This window comes from Aulonocara stuartgranti (genome assembly GCF_965226115.1).
Source record: "Aulonocara stuartgranti genome assembly, chromosome: 18".
Classification (NCBI taxonomy): domain Eukaryota; kingdom Metazoa; phylum Chordata; class Actinopteri; order Cichliformes; family Cichlidae; genus Aulonocara; species Aulonocara stuartgranti.
Window position 1 is genome coordinate 13,694,958 of NC_138954.1, and position 9,764 is coordinate 13,704,721.

The following is a 9,764-nucleotide window of genomic DNA, read 5'->3' on the forward strand; positions in this document are numbered from 1 at the left end:
TTCAACATGTTGTCGCCTCTTGGCCAGGACTCCCTTGAAAAAGAGGTTCTTAATCTCAATGGGACTTTTCCTGGTTAAATAAAGGTTAATAATAATAAATATGGCCAGCAATGCCATAAGTGCCAAAAATGGAATCACTTCCAGAAATACTGCAAGTCATCACACACACGGCAATTCAAAAAGAGACCCATTAACCACACTGAGATGCAAGCGCCTAGCAGCGATGAGGAAATGTTCTATGTGATTGGAATTAATATAGACACTATAAATCCCTGCTTTCCATACAAGAATGAAATTTTCACCACAGTGTATATTAATGGAAAACCCATAGAGCTCAAGGTGGACACTGGCGCCAAATGTAATGTCATGCCAGCTGACCTTTTTGAACATCTGAGACAAGATGAAAAACTCCTGCCATCACAGAAAACTAAACTGGTGGCATATGGAGGTGAGGAAATCAAACCGCTGGCACAGCAACACTCTCATGCCACTCTGCAGGCAAGGAATACCCTCTGCAGTTCTTCGTAGTGAAATGGGACGTACAACCCCTACTTGGCTTACCAGGCTCACTCCGCTTACAATTAATCACATTGAACAAAGAAGTCCACCATGTAGCCATGGATGTGGAAAGCACCTTTTCAGAAAAGATCTTCTTAGAGTATTCAGATCTCTTCGAAGATAAACTTAGTAAGCTTCTGGTTACCTATTCCATGAAAATAGACCGAGAAGTCACACCAGTAGTAAAGCCTGCACGTAAAATACCAGTTCCAATGCAAGACAAGGTTAAAGCAGAATTAACCCGCATGGTCAAGTTGGGTGTGATCACCCCTGTCACCGAGCCAACAGAATGGGTGTTGTCTATGGTGGCAACCCACCAAAAAAAATTCAGATGACATCAGACTCTGCATCGATCCAAGAGATCTAAACAAAGCGCTGAAATGCCCGCATCACCCTATGCATACTATAGAGGAGGTAGCCGCCCAAATGGCTAACTCCAAAGTCTTTTCTGTCCCGGATGCAAAATGCTCCTTTTGGCAGGTAATGCTTGAACACAAATCATCCATGCTCATGACTTTAAGCTCTCCATTTGGCAGATTCCGCTTTCTCAGAATGCCGTATGGAATAAACTCAGCCAGCGAAGTGTTCCAGCGTGCAATGGAGCAGATCTTTGCTGGATACCCCTGTGCTGTCATCGTCGACGACATAATCATCGGCGGAAGAGATATGAAAGAGCATGAACAGAATCTCAGAAAGGTACTTGACTGTGCAAGGGAAGTCAAGCTGAGACTCAACCCCCTAAAGTGCAAATTCCTTCTCAAAGAAGTCTGTTATGTTGGTCATGTCTTCACAAGCAAGGGCTTAAAGCCTGACCCAGCAAAGACTAAAGCAATTAAGGAGATGCTCACACCTGAAAATGTCACAGGTCTCCAACGCTTCTTAGGGATGATTAATTACCTAGGAATGTTCATTCCTAATTTCAGTGAGCTCTCAGCCCCACTTCGGGAGCTAACGTGAAAAGACATTCAGTGGTGCTGGCTGAAGCAGCATCAGGATGCATTCGATGCTTTAAAACAGAGCCTAACCAGTCCACCCACTCTCAGCTACTACAACGTCCAGAAACCCGTCACGCTAACGTGTGATGCCTCGGAGTATGGACTCGGGGCTGCATGCCTCCAGGAAGGCGCCCCAATCGCCTACTCCTCTCGTACTCTGACACAGACCGAAATGCGCTATGCGCAGATCGAGAAGGAACTTCTTGCAGTTGTATTTGCATGTTCCAAGTTCAATGATTACATCTATGGAAAGCAAATCCAAATCGAAACCGATCACCAGCCGTTAGTCACTATCCTGAACAAGCCCATACACTCAGCTCCAGCCAAACTGCAGCGCATGATGCTCAGACTGCTCAGACTGATGCTCAGACTTTCATACTGCATGTATGAAAGTACAACTTTCAGATGGTGTACAAAAAAGGCTCACAGATGTACCTCGCCGACACTTTGTCCCGTGCTCCCACAACCTTGACAGGTCAGCACAGTGATGAAACAGCAGACTACGAGATCATGTCGATCCAACAAATCTCTTCTTCTAGGCTGACCCAGCTGAAGGAACACACTGCCTCTGATCCAGAGCTACAGAAACTGAGAAATGTCACAATGAGTGGCCTTGCAGACAAACTCAGCTGCCCACAGAAATTCGTCAATACCACCCATATCGAGATGAACTCACCCTAGAAGATGGCATTGTCATGAAAGGCCCGAAGACAGTGATCCCAAAGTCTTTGCAAAAGGGCCCGTGGTATCGTGTTTTGGCCCACAATGACTGAAGATATAGAGCAAGAAACAACTGTGTGTCCAGTGTGCAACAGCACCAGGCCACATCAACAGAAGGAGCCACTCAAGCTACATCCAGTGCCGGAGTTACCCTGGTCAACCGTCGCCACTGACATCTTTGAGTGGAATGGTCAACATCACCTGGTTGTAGTTGACTCTTACTCAGGTTGGTTCGAGGTAGGGCTGGGCCATATTATACCGTTCACGGTAATACCGCTACAATGTTAGGCAACGATAAGAAAATGAAATATCGCAATAGAATATGGGTAAAACGCGCATGTGCAGTGCCTTTGTTTTCATACGCACATGGCCAAACAAGCATGGCGGCAACGGAGAATGAGAAGGGAGAAAGCAGATCGTTGAGTGAAGCGGATGAACCAGCATTAGTTTGTAAAAATGGTGCCACTTCAGTGATGTGGAACTGGTTTGGTGTTTGCCCGTCAGATACACTACAAAGCAAATTTTTTGTAGAACATGCAAGCGGGCCGTCATTATTGCCGTATTTGTTGGACTAAGGCGCTCATAAATCTGGGAGTAATCTGGGTCCTAAACTCAGTCCACTTAAAGTCAAACCAACACTGCAGCATCACTGATTAGGTGGAAACTAACAAGCTAACTTCCTGCTAACTTCGAACTCCATTAAATTTAATAAATTCTGTTTTCATGGATGCCTGGATGTTAAACTTAATTGTTACACCTGGTGAAGCAGCAACGGTGATCCTTTTATTAAAGATGAAAGAATTTAGGCAGATTTTAAGTCTAAGTGATGCCGCAGTGTTTGTTTGACTTTGGGACCTTAAGCAGAGTTTGAACTCTGTTTACTCCGCAAAGCTTCTGACAACGGTAGCCATAATGCTCCGACAATCCATCAAGCGGTGCAGCTTCGTAGCTCACCAAAGTTGTACTAAAACATTTTTTGAGAGATTTTTGAGCACCGTGTACCACACAAAATCGGTTCGAGGTCAGTAAGCACAACCAGAATTGATACATAAGGTGTGTAACCGATGTGTTCCTGCGTTGTGTCTGACAAAGAAAGGTAAAAGAAAGAAAGACCTCCAAGTAAATAACTTGCCTGCTCCAGCTCCTATGACCAAATACAACAGTGGGGGAGAGGGTTAGCTCAACCCATCACAACTTCCAAGCTAGCCAGAATTATATATTAATGCTAGTGTTAACGGCGCCTAAAACACATTTATGACACACACATACTACACATTTATAGCATCTAACAAAAACAGGCACAATGATGACAATAATTGAACTAAAATCACAATCAGAAGCATCAGGGTGGATAAATATACATTATATGATCGCTTTACAGTGTTGGGAAAGAAATTACACCAACCTCTCCCACGGGGGAATTGTAGAAAACGGGAGAAGCCAAAGGGGTACACTGGGGGTGTCTAAATTCATGGAATGCATCCTCCTGAGGCCGCATTTGTAGGCCGATTACATCACAGTGACGCGACAAAGGCTGTCCAAATTCGTAGACTCCTCTAAATGCAGCCAACAAATGTATCTGTCACGGTTTGCCGCTGCAAGCCGTGTGGAGTTGGAGAAAGGACCCAAAAGGCGGCAGCTCTGGTGCAGGTGAGTATTTATTTACAGGAGTGGGTACAAACAGCAATGGTGGGTGAACATGAAACCGGAAACCTAAACTGGGTAAAACTAGCAAAACAAGCCAGAAACGAAGATGCAGGGAGGTCCGAGGAAATACATACGGAGAGACGCAGGGAGATGAGGGGAAACAACACAGACAAACCAGCAACTACTATGACAGAAGACACAACTTAAATACACTCAGAGAACACAGGGAGATTACACACGGAGATTACACACAGGTGGGGAACACAGCTGGGAGTGATTAACGTGACGAGACTAGGGAGGCAAACTGAAAACACTCACATAGGACGCAGACCTTCACAATAAAACAGGAAACACATACACGCAATGACATAACACACCAACTTAACACAGACTGGGGGACACAGAACATAGGAACATGAACCATGAAACAGAAGAGTACAAACACCCAAGGTAACCAAAACCACAGAATACTAATAAACTAAACATAAACACGGAGTCACAGACTCCGGACCATGACAGTATCCTCCTTTTCCTTTTCCATCATTTGAAGGATGGGTCGTGTATATCCTTCATGGCTCACCATGTCCCAGAATTCATAGCAAGGCCCAGCCAATTCCAGTTTTCAACAATGGCGGCCGCTACTAAGCTTTTAATATTACTCTTATTACTCTTTCCAGGTCACAAAACAAACTTTTAGCATATTTTCAGGCGAGAATGTAGCTGTGTAAACTTCAAATATCTGCTTGGTTTATCAAGCTCTCACATATTTGCAAAAGTGCTCCGACGTATTCGGAGACGTCCGTTATCCACCAGCTTGATAGCTAGCCAGGAGCTCGAGGGTTACTAGAGCCGCTGAGAATGGCACAACTCCAGGCACGTCATTTTCAGATCACTGCAGTCTTTCGCTACTCAGGTTAAACGTAATATATGTCACTTAGATAAACTAAAATTGTCATTGTTTGGCTTTTTTCAGTGTTTTATTTCATTTGTGAGTAAATCGGTTTGGCTGAGATTAAAGTTATTAGATTAGATTAGATAAAATAAAACTTTATTAATCCCCCAGGTGGGTTCCTCCTTGGTTTTCACTCAGCTGAGTAAACGTCAAACAGAAAACTGATTAAACAGAAGTGTGAGATGGTCGAGAATTTACACCAGTGTCCTGTTATATTTTAGATAGCAAGGAGCAGACGGCTGAGTTTATTAAACTCCCTCGAGACAGTGGTGACGCTAATCAGAAGGCTAGACTGTCCAATTTCACAGCCATTTACTTCCGGCCTACCCGACCTTCTGAGGACCCGGCTCACGTAGACCGCGCAGGCCGGGTCTTCAGGAGGATGCAGCCCAAGAATTTGAACATGACAACTGTATTTATACGGTTGCACCAAAGAAGAAGAAGAAAAAATGAGGAGATGCTCTAACTGATAATGAATATAACTACAAGGCTTGGAGAAGAACACATTTTGTGTAATTATAACAATATGTAATCTATGACCGGGTTACGTTAAGGTGCACTGTCGATTTTTGAGAATACTAAAGTGTGCCTTATAGTCCAGAAAATACGGTAGTTTCTAAATGCCGAAACCCTGTTTGTGCTGTTAAAACCATTGCTTAATCTGGGTATTTGAGAAAGGGAATAGATGCCAGAAAAGAGATACATGAAAAGATGTTTTTATGAACTCTGATATATTTGAGATTTGAAAAACTGCAGTGATTGTTCCAATTATATATATATATCAGGGGTTTTCTTACTGTGGTAGCAAAGCTTCATATATTATCACAATGTTGTGCTAGAAAGATTGATAGCAAAACAGGAACTGAAAATGCTATGACAGACGTTTGGGAAGAATTTAAGAGCAAACATCTGACTGTTTCCATCCCTAAACAGGATATTGTGTTGCTTCATTCAAGATGGACACAGTGTTCTAACTTGCCACAGCATTCTTTTCTCTCAATCTCACAAGAGATCTTTGCCTACTTCTGTTCATGACAGTGTTACTAGTTTAATGTATTTGTTTCTTTTATTTATTTTTAATATGTCTTTGCCATGCCATGTCATGTCACAGATGGCTTAGTTTTTGATTAATTCTATTTATAATATAATATAATATAATATAGAGGCAGCACGGTGGCACGGTGGTTAGCACTGTTGCCGCACAGCAAGAAGGTCCTGAGTTCAATTCCACCATCAGGCCGGGGTCTTTCTGTGTGGAGTTTGCATGTTCTCCCCGTGTTTGCGTGGGTTCTCTCCGGGTACTCCGGCTTCCTCCCACCGTCCAAAGACATGCAGCTTGTGGGGATAGGTTAATTGGATAATCCAAATTGCCACTAGGTGTGAATGTGCGAGTGAATGTGAGTGTGAATGGTTGTCTGTCCCTGTGTGTTGGCCCTGCGACAGACTGGCGACCTGTCCAGGGTGTACCCCGCCTTTCGCCCTATGACAGCTGGGATAGGCTCCAGCGCCCCCCGCGACCCTGAAAAGGATAAGCGGAAGCGAATGGATGGATAATATAATATAATATAATTGGCCTAATCATTTGATTCAGGTGTGTTGACCCAGGGTGAGATCTAAAGGCCCTCAAGGCCGGAGTTGCCCACCCCTGCTCTAGGCTCTCATGCTTCTGCCAACCTGGTTTCCACTTCTCATTTATCGTTGGATTTTGTTAGTCTTTGTCTGTCAGTATACCTTAAAGGAAATAGTTACAGTCACTGTACAAAACTGAACAAAACATTTCACCACCAGTTTCATGAGAAAGCATTAGTGTAGCTGCCCTTTAGTTAAAAAAAAAAAAAAAAAAGCAAGAATACATGCTCCTCATGAATTCTCCCTCTTTTTTTCACGTATGCGCTTTGTGTATTCTTTACAGAGCGAACAAAGGCTCAGGTTCTATTGTGTAAGCCTTCCTACCCGCCATGGGTACAGGTCCTACTATTTGTCATTGTTTTGAAGAGGCTGGGACTCATTCTTCACGTGTATGTGAATGTCAGCTTCAACTTGAACATCTATCTTATCTTTGTAAAAAAAATTTAAAAACAAATTCATCCAAGCACTAATTTTTCCTTAATTTTTGAATTTTATCTGTGAAGTAATGATTGACAACAAGTCAATGATATGTACAATGTAAATTAAATGATGAACGCTATTTTGGTTCAAAATCAGTCATTATGCTCCATGCTGCTGTTATTTAGAGTTGTGATTTCTCCTTTTTTCTCCTTACACAACTTGCATGTTGAGCTCGCAAGAGACAGCTGAAGTGAGATATTAAATGTAATTAATGAAAAATGTTTCATTAAATGTTCATTAACCAGATGCTAATGAATGAGACACACCCAGAACAGCTAACTGAAGGCCAAATGGGCCTGATCCCCAAGGATTCCACAGAAGGGACCTATCCCATCCAACTATCAACCAATAACCTCCCTCAGTACCACATGGACGATGCTGTCACGCCTGTACATGGATCAATACATGAGTGGGGTAGATAAGGAAAAGGCAAAAACACCAGAGGGGCAAAATACCAGCTACAGGTAAAAAGATCACTCGCTTGAGACTGTAAGACCCGTGCACCACCTGAATTGACTACAAGAAATTGAATTGAAGTGAATTGCCTCACGCATGGATCCTGGAATGCCTAAAACTATATAAGATCAACAGGGATATGGTGAACAACACTGGCCAACTTCAAGCCTATAGCACAAGTCATCATGCAGGATTTACCAAGGAGATGCTTTGTCCACCACTCTGGGACTGTATGCCAAGCCGGAGGAAGGAGCATACATTCATTGTTATTGCATGCATTGTGTTTTAATCCTGCAGCTTATCACACATTTGATTTCCATGTATGAAAACTGCAAGTGTCCAGATTCAGGACATACTCAGAAACACAGTGCTGCAGATCATCTGTGATCATCTCTGACGGAGAGCTGATGGGACGGAGGCTGTCCACCCCTGATAATACACCAGGACAAACTCAGCAGTGTGTAAGGAAGAGGAGGTCATGGTCCGTGGGAGCAATCATGCGGGGAGTGTTTCGGGATCGCTCTTTGGCTACGCCCTGGGCCAGGGCCACCAGCGTCACACCTGAATTCCATCGACAGGCAATCACAGGAGGAATACTTCAGGCAGCATGGTCTGCTGCTCAACGCCAGTCTGTTCAGTCACTCTTAGTGGTAACTAACTGCTCTGTACCCATTTTGGTTTTTTGCTCGGGTTTAATTCTACTCCCTTGTGCTCAGGTCTCCGTCCTGCTCGCTGGAAATACTACCTGCCTGTTCACCTGCCTGTCCTCCTGCCTGCCCTGCATGCTGGATAACACTCTCTGTCAGTTCATCCCTCTAGATTCTCCCACAGTTAAGTAATTGTTTCCTCTTCTGTTGCAGTTTTCCCACAGTCCCAATCATGGCTTCTCTCGGCACTGACCTCCATATTTGCTCCGTTTCCTCTGGCCTGAATTTAAATTTCACTTTCATAGTTTGCTATTGTTTTCTCATACAAGAAACACCAGGTCTCTGTGGCTTTTAAACCCCAAAACATGCTGCGCCAAAAATTGGTCCACCCCAAGGATCGGGTCCCCGACACAAACAGAGTAACATAGTGTGCGCTGTTAAGTGCCAGGAGGATTGCCAGGATTTATACATCGGGGAAACCAAACAACCTCTGGCGAAGCGGATGGCACAACACAGAAGAGCTACCTCGTCAGGCCAGGACTCTGCAGTCTATTTACACCTACAGGCCAGTGGACACTCTTTCAATGATGAGGATGTACACATCCTGGACAGGGAGGAACGCTGGTTTGAGCGCAGAGTCAAGGAGGCCATTTACGTGGAAAGGGAAAGACCATCTCTGAATCGAGGAGGGGGCCTAAGGGTACATCTTTCGCCATCTTACAATGCTGTGATTGCAGCCATTCCCCAACTCTCTGTGAATGGTACTCATGGTCTTTGATCAGTGGGTTTTGGTCAGTGGTTGTTGATCAATGGTCATGAGAATTTGCATAATTATAATTAAGGAACTGACCTCCCAGTCCATTGTTCCTTCAGTGGTGCTAGTTTCAGTCATTATGCAAATGTACTGTTTATAAGATTGGGGAAACCTGCAGTCAGCTGAGACTGAAGAAGTCACTTGGATGATGACGAAACGTTTCTCCCACAAAACGCTACGTCCAGATGAACAGAATCAACTTTTGGAGACATACATGAACTAAACTTTGTATATAGTTTGCTGCTTAATTTGTTTTGAGTCTGTTTCTGGGTCCAGTAATTGTGAGAACATCGGCTCATGACACAGTATCAGTCAGAAATAAGAGCTTCCTCTTTTTGAAGAACAATTAATCAGTGCAGCAAGTCATTCTATTTACAGTCAACTCTGACATGATCAAATGCATAGTACGTCACTTCTGATCATGAGAGTAGGGTTGCTAAACAGGAAAAAAAAGGTAAAAGAACTGTGCACTGTAAAAGAAAATCCTAATATAAAAGTATTTTACTGTGTATTTTACAGTTTTGTACTGTTCTTCTAGAATATCATTAAATTTACATCAATAGACTGTGATTTCACATTTCAAATGTAAATTAACGTAAAATCACTGTAATGTAATAAAACATAATTTTCTTGTTTTTTAAATGTATTTGTCTGTACATATGCATATTTAGATTGTTAAAATACATTCACAAATGTATCATAATTTCACAAATATTTTTCCGTTATTTGAAAGGTTGAACTGTTAAATTCAAATGTAAAAAATGTGGAAAAATATAAAAAATGAGTCTTATAAACTTTTTTTACATCAAATAATAATAATTATTATTGCTATTTAGGGCGATCGTGGCTCAAGAGTTGGCAGTTTG